The sequence below is a fragment of the Chelmon rostratus genome, chromosome 14, assembly GCF_017976325.1.
Source record: "Chelmon rostratus isolate fCheRos1 chromosome 14, fCheRos1.pri, whole genome shotgun sequence".
NCBI lineage: Eukaryota > Metazoa > Chordata > Actinopteri > Chaetodontiformes > Chaetodontidae > Chelmon > Chelmon rostratus.
The window spans coordinates 19,360,245-19,370,353 of NC_055671.1; positions in this window are offsets into that span (position 1 = coordinate 19,360,245).

Genomic DNA, 10,109 nt, shown 5'->3' on the forward strand with positions numbered 1-10,109 from the left:
GATCAGCCTCTTTGGCCGGCACGTGGCTCGATTCCAATCGCTTTTGAATCATAGGAAGATCAGGAACAAAAAAAAAAAGAAAAAAGGATGTCTGTAGCTTTAAGGACAAATAATGACAGGCACGTGTTGTGGAAGTACGTGTGAGGAGGGGAAAACGTTGCACTCCGCTTCGCTCTGGCCTGGAGAGAGAGAGCGAGGGAAGAGGAGAGGAGAGAGATGGATAGAAAGAAAGGGAGGAGAGGAGGGAGACGTTTACTGAACCGGAGCCAGAGAAGCAGACAGAGAACGAGAACAACTTGTTCTTTCCCCTGCGTTCTGTTTGCAGCCTGTCCGCACAGTCAAGTTAACAAGCAGCTAATATAAACAACACCAGGCCCTTCCCTTCTCCTCGGCCTCTCGCCTCCTCATCTCAGTCTCTCTCTCTCTCTCTCTGTACCTTCTGTGCTCTCTCTCCCTCCCTCTCTCTCTCTCTCTCTCTCTCTCTCTCTCTCTCTGTACAGCCGGGTCTCCATCAAAGTATTTCCTTTACAAACTGTAACAATTGAGTCAGGAAAGCAGAACAGAAACTGTTAAAATTTACATTAACTGGCATGACCAGCCAGGAAAACAGTTCAGTTTTGTGGCGGAGTATTGTATCATCAACCTTGACTTTGGTTAGTTGATTCTTGTGTTTGTATTCAGACAAATTCAGCATCAAATTGGCCACCGATGATGTGCAAGGCTTACAAAGATCAGGCTGGCAGTGTTCTGTATTCTCCTCACTGTCAACAAAAGCCCATGAAAAGACCAAAACCAACAATTAATTGATCCTGCGAACAAATAGGACCAAGTTATATCCAAAGCCTGATATACTGTAGCCTGTTCCTCTGTGGCGGACCTCCATTATTGTTCAGAAAATATTAAAATCACATGAGCCAAATGTTCCCTCAGTGCCAGTAATGCAGCCACTGTCGTTTAACTCAATCCAACATCCACCATCCAGCACCAGCAGGATGTCTACATTCTGAAAACTGAGTTTTTACAACATGCACAAAATGTGTATTTTCAGTCAAAATGTAATGCAGACAACAGCTGGCTACAACCGCCGGGTCACGACTGGCCTGTAAACTGCTGCACGAATAGTGAAGCTATATGCTGTCGGCGAATATCAGGCCGATGTCAAGAGACACAAACGGCAAGGATTGGATGAATGAGTGAGCGGACCTTTCAGCTCTATCTGTGCTGAAACTGATTATTAAAGTGGATTTCCATGTTAGACTTAGTTGAAGCATCTGGTAGTCCAGCGAGCTGTGTGGGAAAACCTTTTTTTAGATTTTTTTTAACATGCACAATGATGTCAGCCTTGCAAGTAGTGCAGGTCTTTTATCATTGTTTCTTAACTATGGCACAATAAGTCTTAAAAATATGATGTTTCAGTCACCCAGTCCGACTTGGGATGCAGTGCCTCAGACATGTTAACAATTTATTTACTTTTTTTAGATTTGAATACCATCTTTTTTGTTCGTAAGCACCGACAGTGCTTTTATATGTGTTTCTATTGAAACATAAGTATATATTAGCCAACCAGTACCGATCCAATGACTGCTTAGTTCTTCCTGTTTCCTTGTCATACAACACCCACCCATAATGTATTATACTGTTCAAATACAAAAGCAAATGAAAAAGCCTTCGGAAGCTGTTCTCTTGAAACTGAATCTGTTTTAACATAATTTCTGGCAATTTAACTTGAAACCTGGATGGAAACATGGCTCAAGTCCCATTTATGGTTCCTCCCTTACAATCTGAGCAACTTAATCACCCTCCCTTTACATCTGCTCTCACCATTAGGCTGCTGGGAGGTTCAGGTTAGGTGTATATATATATCACTGCAGACAAACGGAGGTGTAAATGCAACCACAGACACTCTGGTGATCCATTTGGCCGAAGCTACCGTCTCCTACTGATGGTCAAAGCAACATTTGGTCACATTAAATTTGAATTCGGCTGGGAACCACACACAAAGTGTTAATCTAACAAAAGGGCGCTGGTGGGAATCTGTTTTATGAAGAAAAGATTTCAGCACAGGCACTGGAGACACTTTACTTCCAGGTGTAAATGTAATCTGGATAAATCACAATCTGAATTTAAGATGCAGGTTGCAACCATTTGTCAGGAGGCCCTCTGTACTGTATTTCTGTCTCCCACTCATAATTTCACCGCTCTGTCTGTCGCTGCTTCATTTCTTTCTCCTGGATTCTGTTATTTTATCCCGCTCCTTACTGTTCTTCTTCACTGCTTTCGTAATCGGACCCCTCCTCTTTTGCACACGCAGAGAACAAATGTTTATCTTCCTCCTCAGAGGCAAATATGTATTTATCTGCCTCCGCTGTCCGGTCTTTGATGCACGCAGGGAAGGAAAATGTACTTTGATTGCATAGATTTGGAAAAGTGCAGTCCCTCAGTGTGTGTGTGTGGCCTAGGGATATGATTTGTGTGTGAACATGGTGAGAAAGAGTCTCTGGGTTAAAACTGGACAGCTTAGTCCAGCAGGTCAGCTTAAACACCTGCTGTGTACCTCCCTATTGTTTAACAGAGCCACATTCTCAGTTTAGTTGATCTCTCTCAGCTGTGATACTGGCCTATATACATAAAATTCACTTTGCTTACATGCATTTAAGTAACTTGCTCGCACTTTCTCTAGAAAACTGATCAGATGGAGGAATTTGGTTTTCCCAGTTACATTTCTCCTGCAGATCAACAGTTTGTAGGCCATGCACATGCATAACCGGTGTTCTAATCAGCTTTTTACATGTGCATGACAGCAACTTCAGACAAAGATCGCATTGCTCTGACAGCAAAGCGGGTGTATGAAAGGAGAGACTACACACAGCGACGCGTCCTTGTGTTCAAAATGATCCCATCTGAAGTCAGACTAAACAAGAAGCTTTGAAAGTTGCCTCACGGAGTCTAAACAAGTCGGTTTCCACAGCTAAATGGTTGTAAAATTCAGTCACATTCGCACAGATTTTGCCAGTCCACTCGCTCCCAGATAAACACACTGACACCGAAAACAAAACAAACTTTACAGTTCAAATAAGCAAGACATGCTTCCAAATAAGGTCCGGCCTACAGGAGAAATGTACACACCCTTGGTATTAAGGCTGCTCGATTGTGGCAGAAATCATAATCCAGATTGTTTTCATCAGTATTGAGATCACAATTGTTCAACTCTCTGACCTTGAAATCATTGTGCATTTACTGAACTTTAAAGACTGTGGATTTCCTTTAACAAAAAAAAAATCAGTGTCTTATTATAACGAGAGAATGTAATAATAAAGAGTGAGAGCATCATTGCGAAATGGAATGTGGCACAATAACAGTTTCATCTTGATTATCCTGTTTTTAATAATTGTAAAAAAGCTAAAGAAGCTAAAATTTTAACTGAAAACAAAATTGAATTGACCGCCCAGTGCTACTGCGTGTTAAATCAGATTGCCTGCAGAGCCTGATTTCTCTGAGTCACCTGGTGTCTTGAGTGCATGTAAACGTGCTCATTTATATCAGCGAGAGAGGACCACCTCAGTATGATGCAATACAAGTCAACAGACTTCAGAATGACCATTTAAGTTGAATCAACGCCTCTTTAAAACAGTGAGTGATCACAGAGACGTTTAGTGGCGGCAGAAAGCCACACAGCCCCTGACCGAGCTTACTCCACTGCTTTCCTGAAGCTCGGTATTAACTCTGGGCTGGCTTTTAGCCACTCTGTTGACCACTTTCGAAAAGCTTTGTTTTCACTTTAGAAAAACACCGGCTTAGTGTGGCCCAAGAGCCAAAACAGATTCCTGTGGATGTACTCGTAAGCATTTCCCTCTCCCTCCTCCCCGTCCAGCCGCTCTCTCACTTGATCTCTTTAACTTTGTGTTGCTTTGCCATTTTCTGTCTCACTCTCAGCTCCACTTCATGTCTCTGCTCTTACTCTTTTTCTCCTCCCCTCCTCCTCTGTATATCTCCTCAGCGCAGAGCAGGCGGTTTCTGACTCTCATTAATAACAATAAAATCTCGCTCCCCTCTCTCGACCTGCTATCCGCGAAGGCCTCGTTCAGACCGACAGCCCAAATCTGTTTTTTGGCACATCCAGATTGATTTGGACAGCAAAAAATTCGTATGAAGTGCGATTTGTGCAAATTGGATCCAGGCCACATTTGGAGGTGGTTTGAAATGCGATTCAGATCAGATTTCTATAGATACGCCTCAGTCTGGATGCTGCGGCCGCTCAGATTGGATTTCAAAGTGTCTTTGGCGTCACTCACAACATTCAGATTGACCAAAGTGCATCCGAGCGGCTGAGCACGCTCCACGCTGCTGCTAGCAGAGTAGCATGGAGGACCACGCAGAGGACAGATGCTGGAATAAAGCGTCCGCCAGCACTTTGGGAGCTGGAATTTCTCATGCTGTGCTGGAAAACCGCATCACCAGCGTACGTAGCATAGCTGCGTCATTACCACAGTAATCCGTGCAGATAGGTTGATGATGTCTGGACACACAAATCCAATCTGACCACTGGCAAGAACAATGTGTGCGATCTGAACAAAGCCCTCAGGTTTAAAACACGTATTCGCACACAGAAATCTGTGGAGAACCTTTTTGACATGAACTTCTCCTCAGTACTGTCTCCTATAAGCACTTATGAGTATGTTAAACTGTTATTTTAAGCACTTAGTGTGTCCTCCTTTGTTGAAATAAGGTCAATTGATTAAGCTGCTTCTTGTTTGAACGGTTTCTCTCCCTGCTCTCTGCTCTCTCATGACATTTCGAATCATTATTGGGAATCATTCTGCAAAATGAGATTGTTTCACATCATATTGGTCATATTTAGGCACTATTTGAATACCAATCAGCATCATCCAATCAAAGCAGAGCTGGACACAGGCTTTTCTCCTCCTCCTCCTCCTCCTCCTCCTGTCTTATTTGTCCTTACAAAGGTGTTAACATCTCTGCTGTCGTGTCCAGTTTCTCCTCCACTCTGCATCGGTTCTTCAATACAATAATATGAATGTTGCAGGAGTTTATCCTTCTGTATTCTTTGTTTCAAAGAATGTTGTGCCATTTGTTAATAGCAAAGAGAACTATTGAACATATATGAAAAAGAAGAGCTATTTTAAATTATTTTTTGGCTTTTTTTGCTATATTTATTTTCTTGTATTAGAATCTTCTTTGTAGGAGGGAAAAATCAAAAAATGTATTTTTCATTAGTGCGAAAAACCTATTTTCTTCCTTTTTGTACAATTTCGATGTTTTAAGCGAGACTTTGAAAAGCAATATGATGATGATGACGATGTTTCCTGTGACTGTATCTGCATGCTGTTTGTGTTGCCTTAATGATGGCTGCATCCCACTTTGAATCCCTCCCACCCCACCCCCAACCTGTCAGGCCCTTCCCTTCCCCAACTCTGATCCCACCGCCTCAACTCCCACCTTCATCTGATGGAGTCCCAGTCCCACCTGATCCGGTCCAGACCAGTCCAGTCCAGTCCAGTGCAGTCAATAAAGCAGTGCTTTCTGTGTACACAAGACTCTCTGACTCTCTGTCCATCATACACACACAAACTGACATCTCACTGGTTTTCTTTTAGCTCTATACAAACTAATACAAATATACTCCACTTTCATAAATAGATGTGAATTATCTTAATGACAAACCCTTTTTTTCAATTTTAGATAATGTTAATCTTTTTGGTTCAGCAGAGGAATGTTGAAGTTTTCATGGAGTGAAATTTGCCAATTATATATTTATATTTGTGTCAGGGGATCTTTTTTTCTGTGCCCCATTTCTTTAAACTTTTCTGCTTTCTGAGATGGAGCCGTTCACTCTGAATAATGTTGGATTTTTGAAAAATGGATCTACAATATCCCAAATTATTGAAGAGCCTGAACCAAAGTAATGATCTGACCGATGTTGCCGTCCTGAGAGCGGCTAGCATGGCTAAAAGTTTGATGTAAAAGGCTTAACAGAATATCTGTCCTCACATTTCACTGTCAGCTTTACTGGAGTGAAGTAAAGCAGGTCAAATGAAAACTGTAGACACTGATGTCTGTGGATTATATGTCAGTGGTGTGTGCACCACAGAGGAAATTATATTGGCCTCTGTTGTTTTGGGATGGAGACATAAATCTTACAGAGGCTGGATACCACTAGAGGCAAATGGCAAAAAAGTGTGAGTTCACTTGTGGCCAACTTAAAGCACTGGACAAATTTCAAAGGAAGCAGTTTGGGATGCAGATAGCAATTTTTTTTGCATTATCCATTAATTGGAAGATTATTTATTCGATTAATGTAATTATCGTTTTGGTCTACAACATGATAAAATGGAGAAAAACCCTCCATCATGACTGTCATGACTTCCGAGAGTCCAAGGTGACAAACAATTCGCTGTTTTTGCTGGACCAGCAGTTCAAACACCAAAGATATTCAATTTAGTGTCACAGAGGACTAAGAAAAACAGCAAATATTAACTGGTTGGTTGTCGATCAGTTTCTGTAGATCCACTGATGTTTCAGCTCTCCATTGAAATCACTATAAAGAAACTTTACCATGAGTCAAGTCAGGTCGAGGGAAGAGAATGAAATCAGAAGGTTTTGGAGTCAACAGCAGACCCCACCATTAAAAGATGGAGGACCAAATATTAAATCACCAGGACTCCTCCTAGAGCTGGTTTTTGACCAAACAAAGCAACCTGCCAAGAAAGACGGTCAGGAAGGCAGCCAAGAACCTCAAGACCACTCTGACAAAACCCCAGTGTTCTTCAATCATGATAGAATAACGTGCCAGGACAGACACTGACAGCAGAGCCTTCAAATAAATTCAGAAGTCAGCCTTGCTTGAAAAACACCACAAGGCAGCAGCTTGGAGTTTGTCAAAAGACGTGCGGAAGACTGAGAGCATGACGCAAAAGATTCTGCGGTCTGATGCAACGAAATTCAAAATGCTTCAACTGATGCAAAGTGTTGTGTCTGCTGGAACCGAGCAGAGCTTATCAACCCTCTAACACCACCCATACCTCGGAGCGCGATGGTGCAGCTTCAGATCCAGGCCAGGGAGAACAGCGAGACTTTGCCAGAGGTCCAGAGGAATAATGCAGGCGTCCAAACACAGGCAAATCTCAAGGAGAGCAGGTTTCTGAGTGCCAAAGGCCTGAGAGTGAGGCCAACAGATTTCTCCTCCAACAGGACTCAAACATGCTGCCAAGTCAACGTTGGAGTGGCTTCACAACAAGAATGCGAAAGTCCTTCAGCAGCTTCAAAGCCCAGATTTGAATGCCAGAGAAAATCTGCGGAATGACTTGAACATCGAGCCATATCGGCGAAACGCGAGTGTGCCGAGCTGATGCAGATGTTTCCAAAAAAGAGCTCATCTCACTTACCCTTGAACAACTTCATAGCTGCTTTAATCATTCATTTTCATTAACAATGGATGAAGTTACCATCACCCAACTCTGCTCTGTGGAGTGTTTTAGCATCATTCAGATCATTATTTTCTTTATCATGATATATTTTTAGGTTCACTCTCACTGCTCTCATTAGTGGTGTGTACAGCTGTACTGTGCAGCTGTTTTCATTGAAAAAACTGTGCTTAAATGACTTCACACTACACCTGCCCTGCATCAAATGGGAAAACACTACTTAGTGACTACTGACGCTATCCTCCTGCTATTTTCTATCTCACTTGGGTCTGCCTTATACTCTCAAAACTTCCTTTGGATTCAGGTAGTACTCAACTCTCTCATTTATCCAATTCACACAAACACACCATGGAAACAGGCCAAACAAATCGGCATATTCATAATAATGGAAATCAATTTAGCAGCACAAAGCAAAAGCACCTGGAGAGACTTCATGCACCTGGCTTTCCTGACAAAGCTCTCATTTTCATTCTTTTCCCATGGAGCCCTTTTTGGAAATCATTTTGTTTTGCAATCTAAATGTTGCTTTTCCATCGTATTGTGAAGGCTTAACTGGCTCAATCTGCTGTATAGTTGCACTACTAAACTCCTATCCCACCTCAACTTTGGGGACCCTCAGAAAGGAGCTTTGGATACCATAAATCCTGCATAAATTCAGAGTTTTATTTCCTGTGTCTGCCATCCAGGTTCGCATCCTCAGATGGTGTTTGGGAAACAGCAGGATGGGGTTTCAGAGCTGAGTGTGCCATGGGGGACTGAGGCAAAGTTGTTCTTGCACTTGCCACAGTGCCTGGTGTTCTTATAAGCAGCAGTTATTTAAGCTGTCTTGATTAAAAATGCACATGTGTTATCTGCCTAAATCTTGAAATAGGGCTGCAGCGCAGAATAATATCACATCTTTCCCTCTTATTGTGTTGCTACACATTCTGTGGTGTCTGGTATAAACATTTCTCTCCATATAGGAAGTGAAGAAATGACGCTTAAGCCTTGACCACATGTCTATAATAATAATAATTAGCTACTATTGTTTGTGCTTAAAAGTTACTGGCAAGTAGTGAGTAAAATAAGCTCTCTGTTCAAAATGTTCGATGTATCGTTACTCTGTGCTTTATTACCACCGGCTGGCATACTCTTCCACAAAAAGCATACCTTGATGGCTGGCTAGTTGATATGGATCCAGTCAGCTCACCAACAAAATCGAAGCCATTCAGTAACGCATGGCATGGCGGTTTGTAAACTCTCCACCACACAGTTTGCGGTGCTGATGAGCTATAGCTCAACTGTTCATCACATTTATTTTTCCGAACCAAAACCACAACTTTCTGTGCCACTAAAGGGAACTCCGGTTACAACCAGCAAATGATAATAATCTGAAAGGGTCAGTTCACCCAAATCATCCATATATATCCAGCGGTAGCTTGCTTTGCAGGTCATTTGGGTTTCATGTGTTCAGATTTAAGATGACCCAAGTTTAACATCATTTGTTTGAATGTCATTTTTCAGCACAGTGATTGTACTTATTTATGACTATAACAGGTCATGGGCTCCTCTCATACGAAGTGGCGAAATGTGGCACTGCTGAGAAGTACTGTTGCAGCTTCATTCGTGTCCTCGAGGGCCGCTCTCACACTGTCTGTCAACTGATCCATTACCCCCACGGTGCAGAGATTGAAGCCTGACTGACTGAAACGGTGGAAACACATGAGGGAAATCTGCTGGGATCACCAGCTGATAACTGAAGACTATTTAAGTGAGTTAAAGAAGTTTTGAAAATGATGGATGCTTGAATTTAATTTGAAAAAAAATGGTTTGCTTCCTACTTAGCGACTTCCCTCTGATGGCTGGTTTTTTTTTTTTTCATTTCCAGAAATTCGCCATATCATGTGTGATACTCTGGTTTCACTGGTACGTCACTTATCCTCCGGAAGCCTAAAGACGCAATTCAGCTGAACTCATCTCCAGTAATTTGATTATTCTTATAGCTAACCATCCTACCAAGTGTCAGCGGGGCATGCAAAGTATTGTGGGTCATCAGCTCGCTCATTAGATTTCGAGTAAACACACAAGCTCAATGAGAAACGCTGATGAGCTTTGTCCTGGTCCAAAAGACACGAGGCAGAAAGTAGTTCCCTCCACGATGTGACAAGCGGCTGGCAAAGAAAAATGACAGACGAATATTCAAAATGTCAAGGCATCCATTTAACAGTCTTTTGTGCTGGCAGCTAGTTAATCTGACACATTGTTGAAAAATCAATAGAGAGCAGAAAACTGTTAGGATAAACTGTTGGCAGCTGACATGCACCACTGTGAAACCGTGAAATCCACATTAGTTTCAGGACATCCAGCAACCGACAGAGGAAGGAGGTGGGCGGCTCAGCTCGGGGGGTTTGAACAATTCTATCTGTTACAATCTGATACACTGTCCTGCACACACACACACCCACACACACACACACAGTGATAACATATACATACCAGCAGATCATCATGTCCTGACACAAGCACTTGAACGCCTTTTTCATTCCCTGCTCCCAGGAGATCCTTATCAACTACACCAACACATCCAGCCCAGACCAGTATTTTCATATGTTAGGTGTCGAAACCATCCAGTGCAACAGCAGGCTGAAATGTCAAAGAGGCCACTGGGGCTTAGTGTGTTCCTGATGA